The 27,102-nt window shown below is 42.8% G+C and overlaps 1 protein-coding gene across 1 annotated transcript in view; it reads right to left on the reverse strand.

Moving 5' to 3' along the window:
* adgrl1a (adhesion G protein-coupled receptor L1a) overlaps window positions 1-26,119 on the reverse strand; it is a 102,453-nt gene extending 76,334 nt beyond the window's left edge. Inside the window, exon 1 of the mRNA XM_085454451.1 lies at window positions 25,467-26,119. The gene's annotated coding sequence lies outside the window, so the exon portion shown is untranslated. The remainder of the gene's footprint in view (window positions 1-25,466) is intronic.
* Between the last annotated feature and the right edge of the window lie 983 nt (window positions 26,120-27,102).

Below are 27,102 nucleotides of genomic sequence, written 5' to 3' on the forward strand. Positions count from 1 at the left end.
TAGCACTTCATTACTAGGTGTGCCATCATAGCCAACTTGCTACATTCTACAGCTTGCTTAAAGGTTGATAAAATATTCACAGACCAGTGTGTTACAGCAATATCTGGAGCTGTGAAGGTTTTTAAGGTCAGCTTTCACAGAGACCAGCTCTTGCCAGGCTGTCCTGTTTTGCCTACAGATCCTGTAGAAGGCCTTTTGGTAGTGACAGCCATTCTCCTGTGACTTCAGTCTGTCACCCAGCCATCCGCCATCCCTTCCCTGCTAAATGCATGTAGTGTGAAAGCTGGCAACATTTCTACTGTATGCCTGGGTCAGGGTGACTCACTGAGTGCCAGAGATGTGGCTTTTGCTCTTTTAGACTGTTTAACATTATAAGGGCAAACGGAGAAGAGTCTTGAAATATTAATCACTTCAGAATTAACAGATCTGTCAATCACAACAGCTACAGTAAATTGCCCTTGTGGCCGTGCATGGGCTTCAGTGTCACTCTCAGCATTTGCAATGTGAAACAGAGACGGAAATGCCATATTTTCTCCACAAGACAAAGACATGTGTACTATGCTGTTCAACCACCAAAAAAATAGCTTGTACACAGGCCAACAATGCGTGTTTGTCAGTGCAGAAGCACAAATACATCACTTCCCAAAACAGCTTCCTCCTCAGCAGCAGAGTCCGCCAAACTCATGTCTCATAATCCAGTCTGCTGACGTTCACATAGCTATGTCCTGATGGTCTGAGCTGCAGCCCAACTAGCCAGTTCCACCAGCACAGAGGTCCAGTGTGATTCATGGCATTTCCCGCTCCCATGGAACCCAGATCTCTTTTGTTGTGACATCACAACCAGGGCCCTGATTGGTCACCAGATGTCTGCCCTGATTGGATTCTGGCCCAAACTGTGCCGACTGAATCACTGGCTCAGTGCTACTCTGGATGCTGATCCAGCCCACCTGCACTGCCCAACAAACACACACACACACACACACACACACACACACACACACACACAACCAGAACACTTGCACATGAGCAAAGATACAAGCGCACAACAAGTATGGGTGACATTCAATTAAAGATGTCCATTCATAAAAATAAGTCACTTAACTGCCAACAACTATATCTTGCTCCTTTCAATCTGTCTTTACCTTTTATATGTCTTGTCAATTGATTTTAAAGCACTCCTTTTTGAAGATTATGGCCCTTTAAAATCTAAGTGCCCTTGTTTAACTTAGCTTAAACGACTCTCCCTCTTTGCTTCGTGGGTTAGGCCTCATTTCAAGATTTCTGAGCACTGTCCTGGGAGACATAAAGCGTATGAGAAAGCAAGGGCATTGGGAGAGAGAGAGAGAGAAAGAGAGAGAGTGGTTTGCTGTGCTATGTGTCCATCTCTAAGTGTATCAAGGCTTTTACGCATGTATCTACTTTCGTTCACTGTCTCTGTTCGGCTACATGAAGCAATCAGCAACCCTTAAGTGCAGGCATTCTCTTTTAAATACAGTACAAATGGACGTTAGCTTCTACTTGAGCCTTGAGAGGCACTCCTGAAGCCTCTCTGATTGAGACATGAAACCAGAGCTCTCTTCTATTCCCTCCTCTTCCTGCATACCCAAAGGGATGCCTGCAGCGCAGGTCTCTAAAGATACCCCTGGCACACACATCCTCACCAAACACAGCTCCCGGAGGACAGCTGCAGGCATTCTGCAGTGTCCATCCATACAACCCGACCACCGTTTCACATCTTCAGTCCCAGGGCTGCACACTTTTCAAACAGTGGCATTACTCTTGTTATTTATTCTGGTCCTTCAAAATCCTCATCAAAATTTCCCTTCTCTGTTGTTTCAATATCCTCTGTTTTCTTTATGCACTTTCCTGTTGTATCGCCCGGCTGATCAAACACTTGCATCTGCAGCTTTTTCAATCCCTCCAGAAGTGAGAGAGAGTGAAGCAACACCCTCTCAAAAGCCAAAAGGAAACAGAAGCACCAAATTTGGCAGAGGAACAGACCCCCTGCTGCACCTGTGCCCGTTCAGGCAGATCAGTATTTAGCTGAGCCCGCCTGCTGCCCCGGGGACAATGAGAAGGGATGGGAGGATGGACTGAGGATTTGAGAGGAAGACTTGGACACCATTCCCCACCCTCTGTGCCAGCGTTACAGGTCGAGTGGTCCAAATGTGTACTCGCTGGCGCTAACAGACAGCTGTTTGGTGAGCTGCCTTTGGGCCAGCCCCTCACAGACATGAATGTGAAGAGTAACACATTGAACATCTTGTCCAACATTGCCATTTCCTCTTTTTCTCTAGACATGAATAGAAAAAAAGTAGTGTAAAAGGGATCGCGCGTACAGGAAGGAATATAAATAAAATTATGGCCACAGTTAATCAGATGGTGGTAAATAACAGATGGTGTTTGACTTGAAATTGCTTCATGCAGAACGTAACAGAAACTGTTAGAGAGACCATTACTACCTTAACTTGTGCTAGAATGTAATATGTGCTTTGCAGATGTACTTAGATTGACATCACCTGTTTCTGCATTTTAGCACATGCAGGCACAGCATCGTACCTATCTCAAGTTTGTTCCCCAAGGTTGTCATTCCAACAAAACAAGCTTTAAAATTCAGAGAGAGACTGTCCGCCCTGGTGCCAAACACTCCCTTACCCCCTCCCCTGTTATATTTAAGAAAGCTGTTGATCACACCTGTTCCCGCTTCATCCTCAGATGTGGGAATCACGATGAAGGGAATATCACTGAATGTGTTATCTGCTTAGGAGCTGTGACGCTGTGTTTCTATGGTAACACTCCACCCGGTATTACAGTCATTTTGTTATCTTTTCTTTTACTGCCAGCTATTCTCCAAAAACAGCCTAGGCCCTGCAAAAAGGGCCAACAGGAGTGCTTTGTGAAAAGCTAGCCAAGAAGAGAAAGCCAGTTCCATGTAGGCAACTGATTTTGTTTTCTGTCTGTAGATTTTCCCAAACTTACCTTTCTCACATTCTCATGTTCCCTACGTAGTTATCATGGGAACATGAAAAAGTTGTGGGCTTTTCCTGAGCTGTTCAATACCCATGTTTAGAGCACATTATTCACAGAGGAAGACTTAATTCATGAATCCATTCCGCTATTGGCTAAGAGCTATCTTTACCTAATTATGCACAAAACAGACATTCATCAGACTGGCATTTGTTTGTGCCTGTGTTTCCTCTTGAATAAATGAACATAACAGCCTGTGGTGAGGAAGTAACACCCTCCCCCCAAGAGCCTGGTGTCCTACAGGGACGTCGATCTGCATGGTGACAAACTGTTGGTCTGATCGGTACAGCCCATTATTGATTGCTCACTGATGATCAATTTCTCCTACTTTTCAGTATCATTATTGCAACAAATACCATTAATGAGGAATGGTGTGCCTATTATCCTGTCCCATAGATATATATTCTTACTCACACACCTTTAAATTTTCCACTCAAATACATTGTATGTTCTGAGGCTTACACACACAAAGAGAAAGAAAAAGGCAAGAATCTTGTGGAGTCTGTGGAAGAATGATAAACTTGACCTCATACCACACAAGGGGAGTGTGTAGAGAACAATGGAGAGCAACACAAGGAGAGGAAAGATGAGAAGGGATGTTAGAGAACATACACTCACCATATCACTCTTTCCCTCTTTCCTGGGGCTCTTGGGCTTTGGAAAAGAGGGGAGAAGGAGAAAGAGCTGACCAATCTCCAAGGAAACAAAGGACTTAAGGGTAGTGGGGGCAAAGTTAAAAGGCAAACCTGAGCATAGACAACGAAAGCAACTTTCCTTTCTGTATGACTCCGCCAAGGATTATAAACATATATAAGGAGGCATACTAGGGAAGTAAAACTGAGTAATGGAGACACGGGGAGAAAAACAAGAGAGACAGCAGCACAGAGGGAAGCCTGATGGGAAAAGACAAAGAGGAGGAGAGGGAGGGAGGGATGAGGATAGAGATTGAGCACATAAGAGAGTTGTAATTTGCCTAACGAAAGAAGAGAGTGACAGATAGTGGAAAATGAGTATGTTGAGAGGAGGAGAAAATGATGGGCTAGTGAACATGTTGGTGAGTCGCAATAAGTTGAAGGAGAAACAGCACACAGATGAAAGGGAAGAAGGTCAGAGATGCAAATGTAGGGGGAAACGGAGAGAAAGAAAGTGAGAAAACTCGTCTCTGGGCGTCAAACTCAAAGGGTGGGGGGGGATGAAAGCTGATGAAGATGGAGGCATCTTGGGTGCGGAGACTGGTCTTTAATCAAAATGTTTTTTAATTAATTTTACAATTAAGGCACTGCTCGTTAGCTTTGGCGCACGTAAGGAATGACACCGCAGTGTTACGCGTGTCATTAATATAATGATGACAGATCGGCGCTCCAGTGGGACCGCCTCTGCTCTGTGACAGCTGGGTCCTCCAAACACTGTCACCTGACTGGCGTGACATCACCTAACCTCATTCAGCGTGGCTGCCAGCGGCACAAGTGACATGGCCACTGCACGACAGCTACTGCACACCTACTTGGCTCTGCTAGTAAGGCCAGCGACACAAACAGAAGACCTTCTCCTTTCTTTCTCGTCGCCTCTCTCCCTCGTTTCATCATTCAAACAAATATATAGAAGCAAATAAACAGTTAGGGAAAATACACTCCCACCCACCTTCTAACAAAAAAAACGACTAAGGTGCACTTGTGTTATGGTATCACATTGTATACTGTTTCACAGATAATCAGTCGCACCAGTTTGCATACAGGGAGAACCGGTCAACCGAGGATGCGATCGCCACAGTGCTGCACACATTACTGAAGCACTTGGAACACAGGAACACCTATGCACGGCTCCTCTTTGTAGACTACAGCTCGGCTTTTAATACCATCCGGCCATACAAACTCCGTCCCAAACTCCACCAACTGGGACTTAACTCCTCTCTGTGCAACTGGATTGTGGACTTCCTCACTAACCGTAGACAGAGTGTCAGAGTGGGTAAGAACACCTCTTCCACCCTTGTGGTCAACACCGGTGCCCCTCAGGGGTGTGTTCTGAGCCCTCTGCTATACACTCTCTTCACCCATGACTGTATTTCCTCCTGCGCGTCCAATCTCATTGTTAAGTTTGCAGATGACACTACAGTGCTCGGACTTATATCCAACAATGATGAGACAAACTATAGGACAGAGGTGCAACAACTAGAGTCATGGTGCCACGACAATAACTTGGTCTTAAACACCAAAAAGACCAAGGAGATCATTGTAGATTTCCGGAAGAGGGGCCATAACAACCATCTGCCTCTCTTCATTGGCAGTGAGGCGGTGGAGAGGGTGAGCAGTTTTAAATTCTTGGGGGTAACTGTGACCGAGGACCTGTCCTGGGGCAACCATATCACCTCAGTTGTACGGAAGGCCCAACAGCGCCTCTACTACCTGAGGAGACTGCGGAGCGCACACATTCCCAGATCTCTGATGTTGAACTTCTACAACTGTGCCATCAGCAGCGTTCTGACGTATGGATTTCTAGTGTGGTTCCCCAGCTGCACCAAGGCCGATCAGCAAGCACTCCAGCGGGTGGTGAAAGAAGCTGGCAGAATTATTGGAACAAGTCTGCCAGAGATCAGTAATATCTTCCCCACTCGCTGTCTGAGGAGGGTGCACAGTATCCTGCGGGACCAACATCACCCTGCGCGCCACCTTTTCCATCTGCTGCCCTCAGGGAGAAGGTACAGGTCTATACAGGCCAGAACATCCAGACCGGCCAACAGCCTGTATCCACAGGCTGTGAGGCTCCTGAACTCTCTGCCCCCCTCTCACGGACAATAACCATATCCAACTTCTTAATAGCAATGAACTGGTCTGCATTGGTGCATCATATCTTTATTCTCTTCCCCCTCCTGCCCCCCCCCCCCCTCTTTCTTAAATAGATAACTATCATATCTGATATCATATCTCACAGTACAATAATATTGAATGGGTTGCATTGTTGTATTTTGTCATGTTTCTCAGGTCTTTGTCTGAATTTCTACGAACATTATTGCTAAGGATTGTCTTATTGCATTGGAGTCACACTGGGTTAAATATGTACACTTGGGTTTTAAGGGGTATTTATTATTTTCTTCTTTTTTTTTGGGTTGTATGGAAGCCCCAAACGCAATTTCATTGTTCTTGACAATGACAATAAATAAATAAATACTAAATACAGTCACTAAAGGAGCAGGGCAGACGCACACACATCCACATACCGCACACACTGCTGGTGCCTCACTCTCTTATACACTGTTGTCATGGCAACCCCATTAAGGGAGGACAGTCAGGCAACAACTCTGGTGAAATCATCCTGTCTCCTTTCTACCTCTCTCTCTCTCTCGTTCTTTCACACACATGCATCCACCTTCCCTTTCTTTCACTGCCAGCCATTTCTATTTTGTCTCCCTCCATTACTTTTTCCTTCCTCACCCATTGTCCTTCTCCTCCTCTCCTTGCATCACCCTTGGCACACCTCTCTGCCCGTCTCTCTCCATTACTATGCTACCTTTTCATCTTTTCACCTCCAGGCTCCTACATCCCAGGTGAATGTAAATATGTCATCTCACTTCTCAAAGGCTCACTGCATTTATAGCTGACTTATGTTTGGGCACAATCCCTACATTCACACGTACAGCTATCTGACTGTCTCACGCTCTGCCTGTCTCCCTTCCCGCACTCATTCTTCTAGACACAGATTTGTGATTGAGCCACCTCCTTTTTTTGTACTCTCTCCAATTAAAGGTGAGATTTACAGGGGGAATCAGACAGAGGGCAGCCTCCGAGGACAGCTTTAATAAGGGGTCTGTGCTGCACTGCTCTCTTTTTCATGCTCTCTCGCCTTCTCTCTTAGGAAGATGGCTTGCCATTTAGCAGTTGCAAGGACAGGAGACAGGAGAAACAGGTTACATGATAACCCCTCCCTGACAGGAACATTAAACACTGGCCCAGCCATTAAAAGCTAGCCAACCAACAATGATCAATGCCAATTTGCGGGTGACCCAATGCAGTTGAAATAATCACATAAAGGTGATCTCTAGAACTTAACAGCTAATATTATTCAAGCTCATGCTCTGAGACTTAACTGCCACATTAGTTCCAGTAGCCATCTCATCTATCTTTAGTTCACCAGCTGCTGTTTGACTCACTCTGTTGCTTAACAACTTCATCATAACAGTGGCACATGCTTACAAATAATGCCTTAATGTTCAGAAATCATCTTTCCACGCCTTTCTATGACTGATAGTGCTCATCCCTATGAGGCACCTTTTTGCCACAACCCAGAGCATCATGTCTTAACCCTCGCCCATCTTGATCCACTCTAGCCCACTTGATGAGGTAGATAAAACAGTATGGTGGAGAGCACATACAGGATGCTCCCACGAGAAATAATCTGCAGATACAATGAGCGAATACAGGAGGATAAGCAGCATGGCCCTGCACTAGCAGGAAGCCTGCACGATGAGAAGACAGGCGAAATAAAATAAATAGGGACAGAGACAGAGGAGACAACAATAGAGAAAGTGAGTAAAGAAATGGAGGGCATGAGGAAAAGGCAGGATGGGGGAGGCTTCATTAAAGGAAGCAGAAAGGAGAGAGTGAGGAATGAGTAGGTGGTAGCATGTGAGGTGATGAAAGAGGAGAAGAAGGGGGAGCAAGCATTAGAGGAAGACGGAGGCATCTGCTGCTGCTCCACATGGATGTTTATCCAGCCTGTGGCTTCCTAACAGATTCATAGTAGAACTTCTTTCACCGGAAGGTGCCTCTCACTTCACTCTATGGTCCTGTGTGTTCATGTGTGCCAAAAAACAAAACAAAAAACTGAAATACATTTCTGTTCCTAATAGTCTTTGCATGAATTACACACTGGCCCAGCAATCTGCCTTTGCCTAAGTATGGAATGGATCTTTCTTTGCATGCATAATAGCTTTGCTTTCACTGGCTGTAGCTATGCTTCAGTGTAGTTTAAGTAGCACGACCCCTTTAGCGACTGATGGTTGTGCCCATCCCTGAGAGAGGGGGAGGGTTAATATAGTGAATAGTGTGAAAGAGAAAAGAGGAATGTTTATATTTAGCTACACACTAGACTGAATTTTGAAAGCACTGGTTATTACTTAGCGTATATACTGTACTGTTCATATAGACTGACCGCAGAGTAGAGTAGCTGACTTGCAGCGCTGTGTTCAGGGCCAGGAGAAGCTACGTCATGAGAATTGCCTCTCAAAATGGAGGGGAGCGGATAGCTCTATGTTGCAGCGTGGCTTTTATGAATATTTGAAGCAACCATATCGCTAGACTCCTGGTTGTGGCTTGAGGGGAAACATGGGTGCGGGCATAGAGTGCTTGGCAGTACAGAGAGGCCGGGGTAGAGAGAGGATGACGGGAGGGGTAGTGGGCAGTGGCGGAGGCAGCAGCCCATCCTGAGGCTGGCAGCAGGCAGTTCAGTGAATGAAAGCAGGGCAGGTCATGTGTGGGTGGGGAGGCGGGACTCTCCTGCTGCTGAGACAGATGCCACGGTTGTTAGGCTTAATTTCTTCTGCCAAGCACCACCCAGAACTGGCCAAAAACAAACTCAAATGCTTGTGGCCAGTGTGTGTGTTTGTGTGTGCGTGGCTGTGCTCGAGTGTGCGTGTGTCAATAGAAAGAAAGAGCACTGTTTGATTCGGTATCAGGCTCTAACAGGAGCACACACAAGCAGAGCAGTAATCGTTTATTGTTCAATCCCGTCCACCTTCCTCCTCTGTTCTCCGAGTCACCCTCCTATCTCCATTTCTCACCATCAATCTTCCAGACTCTTTCTAGTATGTCTTTTCTCTCTCCCCCCATCTTTACCCCATCTTTCCCTCTGCAGCAAAGCTGGCTCCCACTGCAGTGAAAAGAAAAAAGACGGAGAGAGAGGATGGAGGCACAGAGACCGAGAGAGAGAAAGAAGTGTGAGATAAAGGAAAAGCAGTGTGGCATTATTGGCTCTAGTTGATCTGATCTGAGCAGATTACAGGAATACACCACTCACAAACTCACCGTTTTGCCTCTTGAGCCTCACATCCCATCACTTGTCTGCAAACACAACACACAAATGCTAATGCTTACACACAGACACTCTCACACACACACACACACACACACTCTGCCTTGAGCCGACACCCACACCTGTGGCCTGTCTCGTCATTCTGTAGTCAGTGCCCGTCATACCTAACACTACATTCACCTGAACACTTGAATGCACACATCATTCACTACAGTGCTTCCTTCCTTGTCAAGAGGCATCATCCATGCAGCAAGTCATAATTATCTCTTGACTAATAATTAGTAAAATAAATACAGCAGCAAAAAAGAAGAAGAAGAAAAAGACTGCAGAACACATTCTTCCAATGTACTTCCATAATGTGTTCATTATGAACACTTACATTTTTCTTTCTTTCTCCTCACTTCCTTCTTGACTTTGCTCAGCCCAGCTGAGTTGAAGGTTGCTGGGGTGGGGACAGAGCAACAGCTTGCGCCAAGCCCAGTGTGACATGTTTTGACTCTTTACTTACACATTAATTCAAGTATTGATTATGTTTGTGTTAAGCGCAAGGATAAAGAGCGCTGGGAAGTCAGAAAAACACAAAACTGAATTCATCAGAAGCCACCATTACCATTCAGGAAACAAGAAAAAACACTGCTCACACACACACGCACGCCTTCACACACACACACACACACACACACACACACACACACACACACACACACACCCCTCAAGTACCAAGGACAAATGCATCATACATGCACAGTACACACTGAACGCACACTGATGCAACTGAAAAGCATCACTGCAGCTTTCATACCCAGATGCTGCCTTACTTAGAAACATATGCTGACACACACACAACTGCTACCACATTCATTTCATCTGTAGCACAGCAGGTCTTTGGATGCCGATCCATAAACATTGATTCACACTTCGATTCGCTCTTATTCATTTTATCTATTTACTCATTCATTCACTTATACATTTCATGTCAAAGACCTGCCAGCTGCCGTGGCTAAGGTTTGGTAATTGAATCATGTAGGATTTTGATATTATTATTTCTTTTTTTTTTTCACTAATTAGACATAAAAATCTTATTTTGTTTGTTGTGGAAGCGGTGTGTCTTTTTCCATCAATCAAGCGGGAAAAAACAAAGCATTTTCTGCCTTATTATGGACTGAGACATTTTTCGGTCTCTAAGCTGATAGACATAACACTGACAACTGCGAGTTGTTAAAGTAAGACTTTCTTTAACAAACCTGATCAAAACTGCACAACAATAGGAATAGCATTTCAGCACCTTGGAGAAATGTAGCAGCTGCGCATGTGCATCACATTACAAATTCTACAGTGTCCATTGGGCAGTAAAACAGTAATCTTTCACTCACACACACACACACACACAATGGAGAAAGCACTACCAGAGTGAATCATGGTGTCTGAGTGGTAGACAGGTCCCACAGACAACAACGGTGTAAATGAAATTCCATTTAGGGCTAATCCCATTTCCAAACCTCTGCCGGGTCTCACTGCTGTTGTGACAGTCAAGGAAATCTGTCTCAATTGTTCACTGCTACACTGCACGAATTGATGGTGATACACGATACAGCATAAATAATGGAGCTTGATCACCAAGAGACAGACCCTGAAGGAGACTACGACAGGGTCAGAAAAGAGTGCTGCAGCCAAGGATGCTGGGAAGTTCACGAGATGAAGAAGGTGAGAGAGACAAGCAAGCCAAACAAGTGAAAGCCTGATGAAGGAGCAGCAAGAGCAGACAATGTATGTGCATTTATACCACGCAAATTCTCCTGACATTTTATACTCAGTACTGTCTTGCTGGCGGGTTACTGATGAAGAAGAGGTAAGAGGGGGAAGGATTTGAGTGCAGCACAGGCTGGACAGACAATAGCCAAATCACAAATGTCCCAACATCATCCCAGTGACAGTGTTGCACATAAAATACGTCCACACACTTCTTGGCGTCGAAAGCAAATCGGCCATTGGCATCCCAAGGGAAAGAAAGCAAGAATAAATTATCTTGCTGCTCTCTAGTAACAGCTCCTCTCTAATCGAGCACTGGCATCACTTAGTGTTCCTCTCCCTAGGAGAGTAAATAAACTTGTCTATTACATGAAACAAAATGGTTCCCAGTTATAGCATGCCAAGAAGCTTGAGATTATTTTTTAATGGCGTTTAAGCTGAACTAAAAATACAAGCCTCAATTTTGGTACTCTCTGGGTGACAAGAGGCAAGGATAGAAGAGGTTCCCTGAAAAATTACACAGCCCAAACCCACTTTCTATAATTACACAGAAGATGAAATGAGGTGTTCAAATGTAGCTGAGCTTTTGTGCCAAGGAGGCTAGAAAGATGCTCATCTCCTGGGCTCATCTAAAATGATGTAGAAACGACAGTAGCCTGACACATAGATATAAATGTGCAAACACCATCCACCTACTTTTCCTATTTACATTCATTCCACATCCAACTCGAAATTCACATCCAATTCTACAGTCAGTTCACGTCCAAGCTGGCACTCAAATTCAGCCACTTGTGCATGCAGCCTGTATTCGCAGGTCAGTGTGGTTAAAGCTGACACTTTCTGTCAACACACCCATCACTAACCCCCATTACTCACTCACTTAGTCTCTTCCATCATGCCTCACTCATTCATTTGCCTGCAAGCGCACATGTGCAACAACGCCCCCACAATTTGCACGAACACACAGAAACACACACTCACTCCCCACTTGTTTGCTTAGCAATTTGTTCATTTGCTCAGGCCTTCACTTGTTCACAATATCCTCGCCCCTTCATTTGACTTTCCTTTATTGTCCTAGCCACTCATGCTCTCATCTGGTCCCCTCAATCTTTGCCACCACTCCTCCATCACATGCTCATTCTCTCATCCACTTGTTCCTTCTACTTCTCACCCATCGGTCTCTGTCGCACACACTCTTTTTCTCATCCCCATTCGCTTGTCTCTGTCACACACTCCTCATCTAGTCCATCCCACCCTGTCCCTTCATTAAACTCATGAATGACACACTCACTCACCTCTCTGTTCATCCTCCACTCTAACTCTCTCTGACCAAGTGTGTTGTCTCCCTCTATGTATAGATTGCTTCCACTTATTCCAATATTAGATTTAAGAGCTCCTTTAAGTGCTAATCAGGTTGTCATCCGTGCAGCCAAAATCAGAGGCTTGATAAATAAAGGCTTGTCTTTGTTGGCTAGCGGCTCACTGTGTTTAAATAGGTGACACTGGAGTGCATTCTAAGCACACTAGATCGATGCCAGAACCCCTGGGGTCCCCTGAAATGGTGAACAGAGACAAAGCTTAGCGCTCGATAATAACACAAGGATAGGTAGCTTGCTCCCTATTTTCAGAGGTACTCTCCCTGGGATTTTCCTCCACTCTCCTCACTTTTTTTCCTCATCCTTTTATCACGACAGACCTTTTCAACTCACCACTTAAACACAGAGACCTAAAATCTGACACCTAAAACCTTTATTTTTGTACATTACACCGAAGATTAAGCTGTTGCACTGATGGAAGAGCATTAAAAAATACCTACAGACACAACAAGCACAGTTATCTTCTATTCCCAAGCAGCACTCTCTCCTGGCCAATCATCCCATCATATCCCACTATGGCCAATTTGCTGCTATGCCTAATCCTGAAGTCAAACTGTTCGCCATCACTTGAAAAAGTGTACCAACAACCCTCACTGTCACCTGCAACGCCATATCAACACACATCTCTCGCTCTCTAAATATATATATTAGAGGCGATCGTGGCTCAAGAGTTGGGAGTTCGCCTTGTAATCGGAAGATTGCCAGTTCGAGCCCCGGCTTGGACAGTCTCGGTTGTTGTGTCCTTGGGCACCCATTGCCCATTCACCCGTTGCCTACTGGTGGTGGTCAGAGGGCCCGGTGGTGCCAGTATTCGGCAGCCTGGCCTCTGTCAGTGTGCCTGAGGGTGGCTGTGGCTACAATGTAGCTTACCATTAGGGGTGGGTTTTGATAATCGATTTATCGATTAAAATCGATTATCGTGATATCGATTCATTAAAATCCTGAATCGATTTTTTAATATAAATTTATTTTGCCCAAACACCAGAATCTCAGGTTAAACCTCACAAAATTTCAACAACCACCAAACAGCTAAAACAGTAAATGAGAGCAGGAACACGGATTCTGCACAAAGACGTAAGCACTGACTAAAAAGCGCGGACCCGCCGACAGATCTGAATCAGTGAGATGTCGCCTTTCTCACCCGACGGCACGGGCACGGTCGGGGCTGAAAGCCGACAGCTCGCTGATTCTGATGTTTCGGCGGCCCACGCTTTGTGTTTACACCCTTTTGCGCTGATTCTAAAGCTGCAGGTTTTATATCTCTCCAAACAATATTGACCGAACCAACAGCAAAAGAAGATCCAAACTACGCTTCACATAAACATTGTCATGAATTCCCTCTGACTTTTGCTGTTTTGCTTCCACCATGATAAAATCACACTTCATGCACAGCTCTCTCTCTCTCTCTCTCTCTCGCTCTCTCTGTATACTTCAAGAACAGTTTCCCATCTAAAAATCTGTTTTCTGCATTATTCGCTTGCTTGTTACGCACAATTCTACCGTTGTTTACAGCGCTGTCGGCCGCTGTTTGTTTTTCTTTTACTTACTTCCGAAAAGAAAACCTAATTTCTGCCGTTCAATAGGCTTCTGAACTAATTTGAACTTTTTAAAATTATGCAAAATGCAAAACGCTTAGCCGTGTCTCTAATAAAACCTCTGTAACTTCAGAGGTAATGTTCATATGTTGATTAATGGTTTTCTTTCGTTTTTGATGTACTGCAGAATATTTTTTATAAAATCCCAGGCCAGGAAAATCAATTTCATGTTTTTCTGTGTTTTATCTTCAGCTACTTTGACACAAAGGCATCTGCTGTGATGCTTACACCTTTGATAAAGTCTGTCGAGTGTCAGCTTCCTTTTTATAGATACAAAAAAATGTAAATGTACTGATCTGAATTATAATATTTCTGACTGTCTGAGGAAAAGTTTCCCAGATTCAAATTGAATTGAATCAAATTGAATCAAATCGTGGATCGAATCGATTTGGGACCTTGTGAATCGGAATCGAATCGATTCTAGAAATCAGTGACGATACCCAGCCCTACTTCCATCACCAGTGTGTGAATGTGTGTGTGAATGGGTGGATGACTGAATGTGTAAAGCGCTTTGGGGTCCTTAGGGACTAGTAAAGCGCTATACAAATACAGGCCATTTTACCATTTACCATATATATATATATATATCTACACTGCTTACACACACTACTGTAACACAGTGCCCTTCCTTTACTCTCCTCCTCGCTCTACCTGATCTCACCCTGCATCAACTTACATTCCCTCACATGAAAGCTTTACACCATGCAACGCCACTACAAAGGTCCACCTCTCCCTATGTGGCTCTTTTCCTTCACTTTGATTTTCTGTCCATCAAGGGGGCGTGGATTAGTGCTCTCTTGTTTATCTCCTCGTCAGTTTTATCTATCTATCACTAAGCCATCCACTGTGTGGCAGCGGCCCCAGCACTGCATTAATCCCCTATCAGCCAGCCAGCCATCCATCACCCTGCTGTCTATCACGTCAGATCCATCATCCGCCCATCTGTCTCACACTGCCCATGCTCGGAGATGATCTCCTCGGAGAGCCCCACCAGCAAGTCACAGAGGGCGGAGGGGACAGTGGGGCAGAAGGAAATTAGAGGGAAATGCAAAAAGAGAGTCAAGATTATAAACTGCTGTTCTTTCTCTCTCCCTCCCTCAGCCCATATCCTGCTGAAAGCTTTCACAACATGCTTATTAGATGTTGTGTTTTCTTCCTTTTAATTTGCCTCTTTTCCTCACCTGCTAATTCTACCCAATGGGAGAGATGGCAGTGGTGGGAGAGACGTCTGCTAGGACGAGGGTCGTAAATCCCATAAAACCCAGCTAAAGTGAGAAACACTAGCCCCTCCTTTTCTAGCATGTTGGAGCAAGGAAGGGATATTGTCTAAAGCCTCCGGCTTTAAAACAGCTCAATATCTGGGTTCATCAGGGGTCATTTGTATTTCCATCCATATCTGCTTGAATCAAAAGGTGAGTTAGGGGGGCACATGAGCAGGAGAGAAGGTGAGTGTAGGGCAAACGTTAGTACACTCGCAAAAGGAAGCAGAATTCACAAAGGTGCATGAAGCGCAGGATGAAGGGGCAAGAGAGTGCAAACAGGCACATATTAGGAGAACCAGTGAGCACACAGACATTTAGGTCTGTAAACTGCAAATGGTAGGTGAGCAAACAGGTATGTATGTGGGCTGAAGCGGCATAATAATTTAGACTAGTCGACAAACAGTCTGTGTCTGTGAGGGCAGAGCAAATTATGTAGAGGGTAACAAAAAGAGCAGAGAAAAATAGGCTAATGTAGATGCTTTCAGACTTATTACAGAGGGAAAAAAGTGAAAGTCTAAAATGTAGTCTAAGAGCTCAAAAGAGACCCTAAGTACTAGATCTGTGGGAAGCAGTTTGTTTAAATACAAACCATAACCTGTTTACTATGTGCAACCACCTTGAGGTGATTGCACGATTATGGTTTGCAGTAACTCGATTTGCTCGGTAGACGATGTTCGCATGATGCGTTTGATGCAAAGCAGCCAAGCAAAACATGTTTTTTGCACCACAAGGAAAATCTTCAAGTCTGTTTTGCTGTGATGATCAGTTTACAGAGCCCTGTAACACAGGCTTTGTTACTTTACTTTGAAACACAAAAAGACACTTCTCTGTCACCCAGAAACGTGTTGTGCTTTTTCAGCTGACTGTCTACCTCCAGCCGTACCTTGGTGTTGTACATAAACCCACTGCTTTGCATGGAAACAAGGAATAGTGAAGTAAAGCAAAAGATTGATTTTGAGGTCAGTCACCTAAGTCAGCCATTCTTCAACTGTGGCTCCAATTTAGCTAAGATAATCCAGTTAGCATGACTACATGACTGCTGCAATAATTTAGTTATGATCACGTTATTAGCATTCATGTAACCTCTTCAGGTTAGGTGTAGAGGTATTTTACATTGATTCTGGTGTTTGCTTTTATTTTTTTAATTTCAGCCATCAGAAATCTCTACAGTATAATTATTACATGACTCTTTGTGAGAAACACCAACAATAGAAAACATAATGGAATCTTCTTATAAAATGAATAAAAATGCCCTCCCATCACGCCCACCTTATTTGTCCCTAAGCCTCTTTAATACAGTGTATTTTAGTCATACACCTTATTAAATATACAGTGTAATATGCACAGCAGAAATGTCAGTGGAATACAGAATGCTGCATTCGTCTGAACTTGAATGGTAATTATGACCTAAGCAGTGGTCCATGTCATATGAGTGAATAAATACATCGAGTAAGAGTTTACAGTGCATGGTTCACTGTATCCCCCGTTAATAAATTAGCACTTTCTCCTACAATCGACAATAGCTATAGATCTCCGATCGCATGTAGCGTCTTATACCTTCATGTATTTTAGTGCTACTGTAGACTGATGCCCAGCCCCAGAAATGCATCATTGATCATTTCTCAGTACAGTTAAATGGTTTTTTATCCTTGCAGGATCCATTCTAGGATCACATCTGGGACTGCAAAATGTCTTGTGAGCACACAAGATGCTCCATAAACACAGGAAACCAATTGACAGCTGAGATATCTGTGTAACAGCAAAGCTGATGATTACAGCAGACATAGAATGGGAGAAAATAGATGTGCAAAGCTTCTACTTTTATCTATAATGAGCCTAAACAAACATCTCCAAACAACTGCTTCTTCCATGGGGCAGCAGAATCAGATGAGACAGCTGTCAGAAAGCATCCATATCCATCCTGAGTTAGCTCTAATTAGAACTGTTCTCCTTCTTCTGGCCCTCTTTGACAGATACTGCTCAATCACCACACCGGTGCTGAGCACTGCTCCAGCTAGGCCAGTGCAATTAAATTGAATTTTATTTTCATTTACGATTTTGGCTTCTGTCCATAGTGAGGCATGATAATTCAATTCAATTCAATTCAATTCAATTTTATTTATATAGCGCCACATCACAACAAAAGTCGCCTCAAGGCGATAATTGAGATAACAAGACGCTTTTGTTTGGCGTCATAAAAATCTAGTGCACCCCTTTCATTTACAGTGGTGCAATTCCATTCACACTGGACTGTGGCAGGTTAAAATTACCACCAGCTCAGTTAAAAGAAAGAGAAGTCTCGGTTTACAGGATAGGTAAAATGCATTACGTTATGCATTTTACGTCATGTTATGTAATCTCGACCACAACAGTGTCTGAAATATTAATGATCATGATTTTACTTCAGCCCTACGATATATTATCTGCAATGACAGAGCACAGTACTAATACAGGGACACCTCACATGTGGCACAGTCCCCATATATGCATATACTGTACTGCGCAGTGTGTGTATGCATTAATACTAATCGCACAAGAGCCGAGTCTTGATGTGATGAGTCATTAGACACAATTCAGTGGCAGCATGCTTTTGCAGAAAAGTTATACCTTCCGAACATTGCTACAGAGAGAAAGACACACACAGATACATGTATAAACAGCTGCACAGCCAACACACACCTAAATTATTTCGTAAACACTGAATTAATCAGCTCTTAGACAAATGGCTGAATAAATACTGTAGATAACCAAATCAATATTATACACTCAATTCATTTGAGTTCACAGAGATGTCAAATTCCGCATAGTTCCATAGCACACTGATTAAACAGGCACCACATTAATTCAGTAAATCAATAAAACCAATCCGTCAAATAAATCAAGTCGCATGGCCGACTGCAGCCAATTGGAGGGCAAGGGCACATTAGAATTCCCTTGCTCTAACTGCATATCTGTGTCAAGCAGGCAGAACACTGATTTACTGTGTGGATTCCACAATTTGTTGAATGAAAATGATTAATCCATGAAACAATAACCAGGGTGCCAAGAAGGCACATGGTAATTCTATAATGATCAAAGACTCAATTAAATCCATTCCCATTCTGTTTCCTAAATGCCTCTGCAGCTGCAGAAAGCATGTGTGCGTTTGTGTCTTTGGTGATCAGTTTATGTTGTGTTATGTGTGTCTTTTCTGTATCAACTTGGGGATGTGAGCTGACCAGGGGGCAAGCTGTGCTTTAGCGAAGTCCTATTGTGGTCAGGTGACGTACGGCTCGTGATCATACACTAAAAGCACTACAGGAGGACAAGCGGTGTGAACGTAATTGTTACTAGATTAAAAGTACAATCATATTCGGACAGACAGACTAGCTACTCTATTCAATTACAGACATGTCCTTCACCATCCACAGTGTAACCTCTTGCGGTCCCCATCTTCAGATTTTCATTTTTCATAAAAACGTTTGACTTTCTTTTGTCCCCGTTTCAGACAAAGGTAACAAAGCACTCGATAACTAAAAATTGCTGCACAGCAGTGTAGTTTTTAGAAACAACAACAAAAAAAGAAAAAAAAGAAAGAACCCTCCATATAACCACAGAGGGTTTGCTGAGCATGCATGGTCATTTTTAGCAGCATCTTACCTCACATTGATTCTGTTAATACCACACCTGGGTGCTAGTTGTTGACTGTTTCAGTGGAAAAAACAAAGCTTTATCCACTCAGAGGCATGAGCATTGCAGCCTCAATACTATCTTTGCAATGCAAAGAGGAAACTGTACTTGTGCCTCTATAGCTGATCAGCATAGAAATATCTTGGATTTTGCAGTTCATTCCCATCACTCTCATCAACCCCATGTACATGCATCTCAGGTGTTTCTGAAAGCATGCTGATAGACCCGGCTTATGTTACCTGCCTTCTACCACAACAGACAGAAAAGTACCTTGCTCGCTAATGAACATGATGAAGCAATTAGCTGCTAGAAAGAGAGTAAATTTCATGAGGTGGCCAGAAATATATCAAATAATTATTCCCGTTATGCATCTACCAGCTGTGTAAATAAGCAGCTGTTTGTTAACTTGTTCACCGTAACAACTGATACTCAATCACTGTTTACAGATGCTAATTTAAGCAAAGCATGTGAAAACTGAGACTTGTGTAGTTGCTCTTTAGTGCCATCAGCTAATTGTTGGGAATTTAAACAATTGCCTGGACACAAACTCACTTTTACCTCAAGACGATTCTTACAGGACTGTGCCGCGTTCTGTCCAGATAAGTTTGGCATGTTCGCTGCACAAGTACAAAAGGGAACATTATAACAACAATATTGTACTAGGCCGATTAAAAACACACACACACACACCCAGAGCGGCAAAAAGGTTAATAAGCTGTTGCACTCATTCACTTTTGCATACAGTGTCAGGGAGGTGAATCTATGATACCACAAGTGTGGGTAGTACTTTGGTTTGTGTCCATATGTGCAGAGGAGCAGAGGGCATGAGGATTGGAGAGGCGCAGCACAGGCTAGTCTCAGGTGAGGCATGCATAGTCCCAACATAATTATAATCCTTAATTAATCCACCTCGGATGCTCTCTCTCTCTCCCTCTCTCTCTCTCTCTCTCTCTCTCTCTCTCACTCACTCACTCATCTACCTCTCTCTTGAAGTTCATTGCTCTAGGTGTTTATGGACTTTTTCCATCACGGTGCACTTCCCCCCTCTCCCTCTTATCTGGCATCATGTAAAATGCTCTGGGTGTTTTTGCAGCTGTTTATGTATATACGTGCCCTTTCATACCTTTCTCAAGGAGCTCCATCTCTTCTCCCATTCCCCTCCTCCCCTACCTCATTTCTTTTTTTCTCAATCTGCTTTCCTCCAGCTCCCATCTTGGCAGACAGGAAAACACGCAGCTTCTCTCAGTCCCATGTTGTTTCTTGGTGTTCTCAGTACTCACAGCACGGAACACAGAGACATACAGACACAAACATGCTCACACCAGTCCAACACCATATACTCCAATGGGAGTGCTGCTGACACAAATACAAACCCACTAGGGCCGTCCCTCTGTGGAATGACTCAGGTGTGTCTCGCATGAACACAGCTTGCAAGGATCCTGTTTATAAACATGTCTCTCCTAATTCTAGTGCCCAACAGAATGCCGGTATAGCAAAGACAACACCGAGTAACTCCTGCAGTCATTGACTGCGAGAGGTCGGTGGCAGAAAGCAAGAAAGGAAGAGGATTGTGCAAACGGAGAAATAATAAAGGAACAATGAAGTTCCATTGAAGATGAAGGGTCTGGACATGGCACTAAGCAGAAGGTAATGAGGATAAAGGTGTCAGTATTGACGCAGGTAGAATGAGAGCACCAGGTGTGAGGAGGAGTGACGACTACTTCTGCCATTACCACTCAGTCTCTCACTCTGTCCATTTTGGCCAAGCCAATTAGAGGGGCTCATCCACCACTCCGCTCTGCACCCTCCATCAAGCTATCAGAAAACATAAGGATTGATTGGACAAGCTATTAGGTCAATTGATCCCTGTTTCCTTTCATCTGTGTGCTCCTCCTTTTTCAGATGGATAGCTTAGATGTGGAAACCTACTCCAATTACCTAAAGTTTCACCTTTTGTCTAGTCAAAGTTTCTCCCATATGCTCCTTTTGGGTATTTAGTTTTAGGTGAAAATTTGCATTTAGAATTTTATAAATATTTGAGTTTACTTGCACATATTTGCATTTATAGAGCTTTCTGTGACCGCGTCCACGGTTCGCAGAAGGACTGAAGTTGATCTCAATGGCACCATTGCCATTATACACCTTTGGCAAGAGCTGCCACAACTTACTTTCCAAAATGCCAGACAACCCACAGGGAAAAATTATACTGATTTGTGATGATTATTTTCAAGTACCTTTAAAATTATATCCTGCCACAGGGCTTTGAAAACCTGTAAAACGCATGTTCAGAAATGAAAACTGGAAAACAAATTGATTTGATAGCTGGGATTTAAAGTTTTCCATAAATTTTTTTTTTAGAAGCAAAGGTGACTGGACAGCTCAAGTAGTTTGGGTATATGTTTGCCTACCTATCTAAACTCTGAATATCCAATAAAGGCAGAAAATTACATAAAATAAAAAGAGCAACTGTAATATGGTCACTGAAACTCCAGCGACACATTTGTTTTAAACAGAGATCCCATTTTCTCTGACAAATAAGTGTAAAACTGAATGAATTGCTGGTGAGGCTGATTGGTCACATTGAATGAGCATCACTGAGTCTTTCCCCTGCTGTACACCCAGTCGTCTCTCAGTCGATAGACACAACCCAAATACACCAGACACTCAATCCAATGTGTTGCTACATGGACCAATCCAGCTAATTTAACACCCACTCCATTTATGAAAAAGAGTCCTCATCGATTTTTTCTGTTCATGTGCTCTTATTGCTCCTGTTCATTTTCGCCACGCCGGCGCCTACACGTGCTCAAGGCTGGCAGCAAGTGAATTGAATTAGTGTGTGGTGGGGTTCCTGTAAGATTGGCTCCTCAAAACCCACACCTCCAGACTTTCTCCAGATGTAGCAGAGACGCCAGAGCCGATAACCAACAGGCTGCAGCACAGCTGCGTGACTACATCACCGATAACTCCACAGCACAAAGCCCGGTAGCCTCACAAAGGACATTCAATGCCCATCACTTCTGCACCTCATTGCCACAGCAAAGAAAGGCACTGTTTCTTGGCCGTTATATATATCCCTGGCCAGTGCAACCTCCACTCTTCACCCCTTCTATTTTCCTTTCCCGTCTCCCTCTTTTTGCTGCTTTATATCCAATCCATTATTGCATGTTTATCCTCCAAAAATGTAATCTAGCATTTAAGGGGAAAACAGCCAAATGGGCTTAGAAAACATAATATGGTATTTTTGATTGCAATAATTAGTCCAACAAAAGCTGTTAAAAACCATTTCCAGTGTATTTTGTCAGCAGTGGTAAAACACTGAAACACAATAACTGTCATAATCATAATGGTTTTCCTGTCAGGACAAGTCTTATCAGGCTAGTGACAACCCCAGAACTGCCACTGCCAGGTAAACACTGCTAACTACAAAGGCAAGGAGCGAGGAAAAGCTACCTGGCACTACACAATAAAGAGCTTCTGGGTCAGTCCAGAGAAAAACTGCCCAACAGACACGCAGAATTTGGACATAACAAAAAGGGTAATAAAAGAATACTCCTGCCCATTCACAAGGGGCGCACAGGTACCCAGGCAGCATCCCGTGAGACAATAATAACGGGCATGGATCCCATCACTGCCACAACCCTCACTGGTTACCTCCACCCTAATAAGATTGAACAGGCTGAAGAGCGCTTCTTAATCTCATACTGTAACGATGCTATATCACTCATCTGAATGCTTTTTGTGTGCTATGCAGAAATCAGATTAAGAAAAAAATGTTTGTTAGCCATGTATTACAATGGAAAATAATCTTCAGATTTATGATAAATCTATATATATTGACCACGCACATATCCGAAAATAAATTTTTTCAATGGCCTGCTGTACGTGCAAGGATTTTACTAATCCAATATCATATCTGGGAACCTTCCATCATCAAAAGACAATTCTGAGATTAAGTTTATCATTTGAATATACTGCAACGCCATAGTAGAGTTCCTCTGTTCTGTACTGGAATAAATATTTGCCTTTAATTCCCTCCTGGAGATTGAAATAGCTTATAGTGGCATTATGTGTGCACAGTAAAGTGTGTGTTGTTAAGTGGGCATGTTAGAACACCATCACCACATATGCAACAATTTGAATTAATTAAAATTATTCACTTTGTAATGAAAAGAGAAATGGCTACATGCGTTATCGTGTGCACTTGTAGCTAAATAATTTTTGTGTTTGCCGCACAATGTTATGAAATTCTGTGTCTTGACTTGACTGACGGATGGCTTTAATTAACAGATTTTCATAGCAAACGGCTCCCTTCTATTCTTTAGTGATTATTCATTTATTTTTTATTTTAATAACATGTGTAATTGCCCACTGAGAACCCAACATTTAAAACAATTTGATCGCAAAACAGAAAATTGAATTGAATTGCGTATTTATCTGTATTATACGTGCATTTTGAATTATGTTATTTGCTACCCCAGAGGGCATTAAAACTGTAGAATAATGTACTGCTATACTGTTACTACAAGCCACATTCAGTTTCATTTCATACCATCTTATGTGTGAAAAAGATGTCACTGGCTTTCACAGGTTAAGGATAAATCTCCATGCAGTGTCAAAATCAACAATCCAGCTTTTTGGCATGTAACATTCAATATGTATTGCTTCTAGTAATTAACAATCCTGACAAGAGCTTCTTTTTTTTTTTAAATCAAGTATTACAGTGACAGAACAGGTGTCAGCATTTTTTTGTAAATCCAGTCAATGTTATTTTTCTAATGTGTCTAATGTGTGAAACAGAATTATGCTGAACTGTCCTGAAATAACACAGGTTATTTTGTAAAAATCATCAATTCTTTTTCCTTTCCGCTAATTTTCTATCAACAAAGTTATTTAGTCAGTCTTGTCAAAGAGCTGTAGGGATCTAAACAGCAGAAAGCAAAATGAAAAGAATTTAAAAAATCTGAAGGTGTAGTCGCTTTGGGAACTTAGCACTGTTAATCCCATTTATAAAAAAGATCAAGTGTACGTGTCTGTGCACGTGTGCGAGCGCCTGCACACATGCACAGACATACATGCTATAAACGAAAACATGAGTATGTGCATTTCTCATGTTCATATAGACTCAATGACTACACTTTAAACCTAAATGGATAGAAGAATTTAAAAAAATCAACCAGGTTCTGTATACAGTGTCTTCTTCACAGCCGATGTTTTAAATAAAATAAAACGATGATCAAATCCTGACCACAACATTTCAAAGTCTCGAAAAACTCAAGTAAATCTAATTCTGATAAGTGACTTATTAAATGTGTGACAATCATTAATGCCATGCTAATATATGACTATTATTCAACCATTGAAAGCCGGGAATAATTTTTCTGATGGTGATGTGACACACAGACAAGGGGGAAATAAATCCTTCTGTCTTCCCGAGGAGTGTGTTTGGCAGTAAACCAATTCCAAGTCTGGCTTCTTGAATGCCCAGATAACGCAATCAGACAGTTGCAATATTGCTGTTTTACCACCTGAAGAATTTAAATTTCATTCAGCCCCTTCAGAATAGTAGACATGCCAATTTTTTCCCTAAGAATTGGCAGGGCAAACACAATGCACCCCAGTGAAATGAGGGAAAGAATGAGGGAAAGGATTACAAACTGAAAATAACTGTTTTCAGGGGCTTTCTTGTTTGCCTCCTCAGGTTCAATTTTATCATAATAACACACAAAGACAAAAGGTTTGATTTCATCTATCAGAGCTGCAATACAGTCGGCTGATGCCTTTTTATTAGAGATTTTATTATTAAATTGGGAATTAGCTCGGCGTAGTAACATTATAATGGGGTTATCATGATTTGAACCCCTAAATATTAAGGGGGTCACATTTGATTAAATTTGGATGTATGACAGTATGCTTCCTGGCTTGGTTTGTAGTGAGGTGATATTAAGACAATAACATAATAACATATTCTGTTGCCATTTTGTGCACAAGCTATTATTAGAATGTCAGATGGGCTAAATTTAACAGAACTTCTCACATAGTTTGGGAGACCCAGAAACACTCAAGGACTCCCCAACAGCTAGCCTATAGTTAATGATTTGACAAGGTAGGATTAATGATGTAGTCTTGGACAGGGGGTTGGACAGAGTAGTTCACACTGAGGCTGTACACTTGCTCTGATGCATTCCTCTAATAATCAATTGGTTACTTCATTTCCTTCTCTAATTGAAGGAACTTGCGGAGCAAAACCTGAACAGAGTGATTACAAAAATCACTTCTGTCACAAATATCCCAGAACATCTTGTTTTTTTCTTGTCTAAAAAGAGTCGTGATTTGCCTCGATTTCCCAATGTCAACTGAAAACACTTCACAGCTTCTTCGCTTTTATAGGACATGCACACTGTCACTTTCAGGCTCGCAGACCCTAAGTATTAATTAAAATTGCCAAAATCTGTTACTGTCCAGGCCACGGTGCAACGCACAGGCCCACAGACGAGAGTTATACTCGCAGATGCGACTAATTTAGAACATCCAGCACGCATTTTAAATATGAGGCGACTGCTGTTGACGCACCGTAAACATGAACTTCGCTACCTGTCAAAACATAAAATATTACATAAATAAATCGTATTACCACGTCTGAACACCTCACGCAGGCTCACAGAAGAAGCCAGGTTGCTGCGCATTACATGCTATTACTGTCGCACTCGTATCACATGTATTTAGAGCACGTGTAAAATAAAAAAGCTGGACATCGATCCTACCTTGTTTCCTCCAATCTCCTTCTCCTTGTTTTCTCAGTGTGTCTCATTCATTCTCGTTTCTCTCCTCACTTGCCTCCTTCTCCTTTTCTTCCCCTCTGGTTATCACTCGTTTTTTCTCCTCTCTGGTGCCGTCTTCGTGCGGATGCATAAGAATTAAAAATTAATAGCCTGCTATCTTAAAGACGGGAGACAGGGGGGGGGGGAAATCCACCCGACTAAAAAATATGATAAAGCCAATGGAGGGAAAATCCTCACGGACAAAACAGATTCTCACGAAAATGCGCCCGTGTGGGCATCAAAATAAATAACGGCGACGACACCATCCTGGTAGAAAAATAATATTAGAGCATGCGGAACACTTTAACGATGAAGGTGACGGAAATGTTAAACTATAGTTGATTAGTAAGAAAAATTAAGTTGTAATTCTGTTGTCCGTCCGCCGCTGGCTTGGTGGTGAGCATTTGAGCAAATGTGTCACCGTCGCAAAACGTCTGCGTAATACAGACCAGACTCTTGCATGCCTGATGTGTTTCTGTTACACGCTTCCCCCCCCCGAACTGTCGACTCCTTGACTTCGTGCAGCTCTACAGTGTAAAAATCATCCGTTGGAATTAGGACAGTCTACACAAGTCACATGCGGTTATCTCGTGCGTCTTGACGCACAGAACGGATCACTCTAGTTTCCCTCTTTGTCGACAGGCAGCGCGCACTCTCATCAGGACCGTCCACACGGCATTTTCAACCTCTGCAGTTCTGCATCAGGCCAATTACAACCTAGCGCATTCGTCACTGGCTTTCACATACAGTTTGGTACCTTGAAGACAGTTTCATGACAGTTTTATAAACAAGCCTTAGTCGACCTAAGTTAGGGAAATTTAGTCTATACCACCACTAATGAAACGGCTTTTTTTGTATAACATTAGCACCTTTTCTTTTCTTTTTTTTTTTCCAGATGCCTAACCCACGTGGTTTCCCAAGGTGGATTGTAGGAACCGCCAGAGGTCCTCTAAATGGTCATCTGTAATTGCCCTGCAAATTAGGTGTAGCTTAATTGCACACAGTGTAAGCAAATCGTCTTGAAGTACCTGCAAGAAAAAAAGGACACTGACTATTTGATTCCTACATTAACTTTGCTCAGAACCACCTTCCACCTTTCTCTGATATATATTTCACTATACAAACGGTTCCAAAAATGCTGTGACTGTTTTGTCTTATGCCAGCATGTTTAAAAGACGCTGGGGCAAGGTCATCAAAGACCTGGTTGTATAATGACTGAAAAATTCTAAAAAAAAAGCCTAGTGGAACATTAAGTGATTAATTAGTTTAATTAGCAATAGGTCACAAACATAAGTGGGTATAAAAGGAATATATAAGAGAGGCTGAGTCTTTCACAGGCAAAGGTTATAGCGGTGCACCGCTCTGTGAAAAAGCTAAAGAGATAATAGATCAGTAATTTGAAAATAAGAAAAAAACTGAAACTTAAAAAACTGAAAATGACATGATCAACAGTAACATAAATCTCTGTACCGGAGGGCATTCACAGTGGGTCTGCATTCACAACAGAGCTTATTCTAAAGCAGAGCTCACTCTATGGGCTCAGTAACACTTTCCTCAAACCTCTGGCAGTGAACAGAGT

Source organism: Copadichromis virginalis, linkage group LG4, assembly GCF_057382275.1.
Source record: "Copadichromis virginalis isolate Kocher_CV1m ecotype Utaka linkage group LG4, C_Virginalis_male_GT1.1, whole genome shotgun sequence".
NCBI lineage: Eukaryota > Metazoa > Chordata > Actinopteri > Cichliformes > Cichlidae > Copadichromis > Copadichromis virginalis.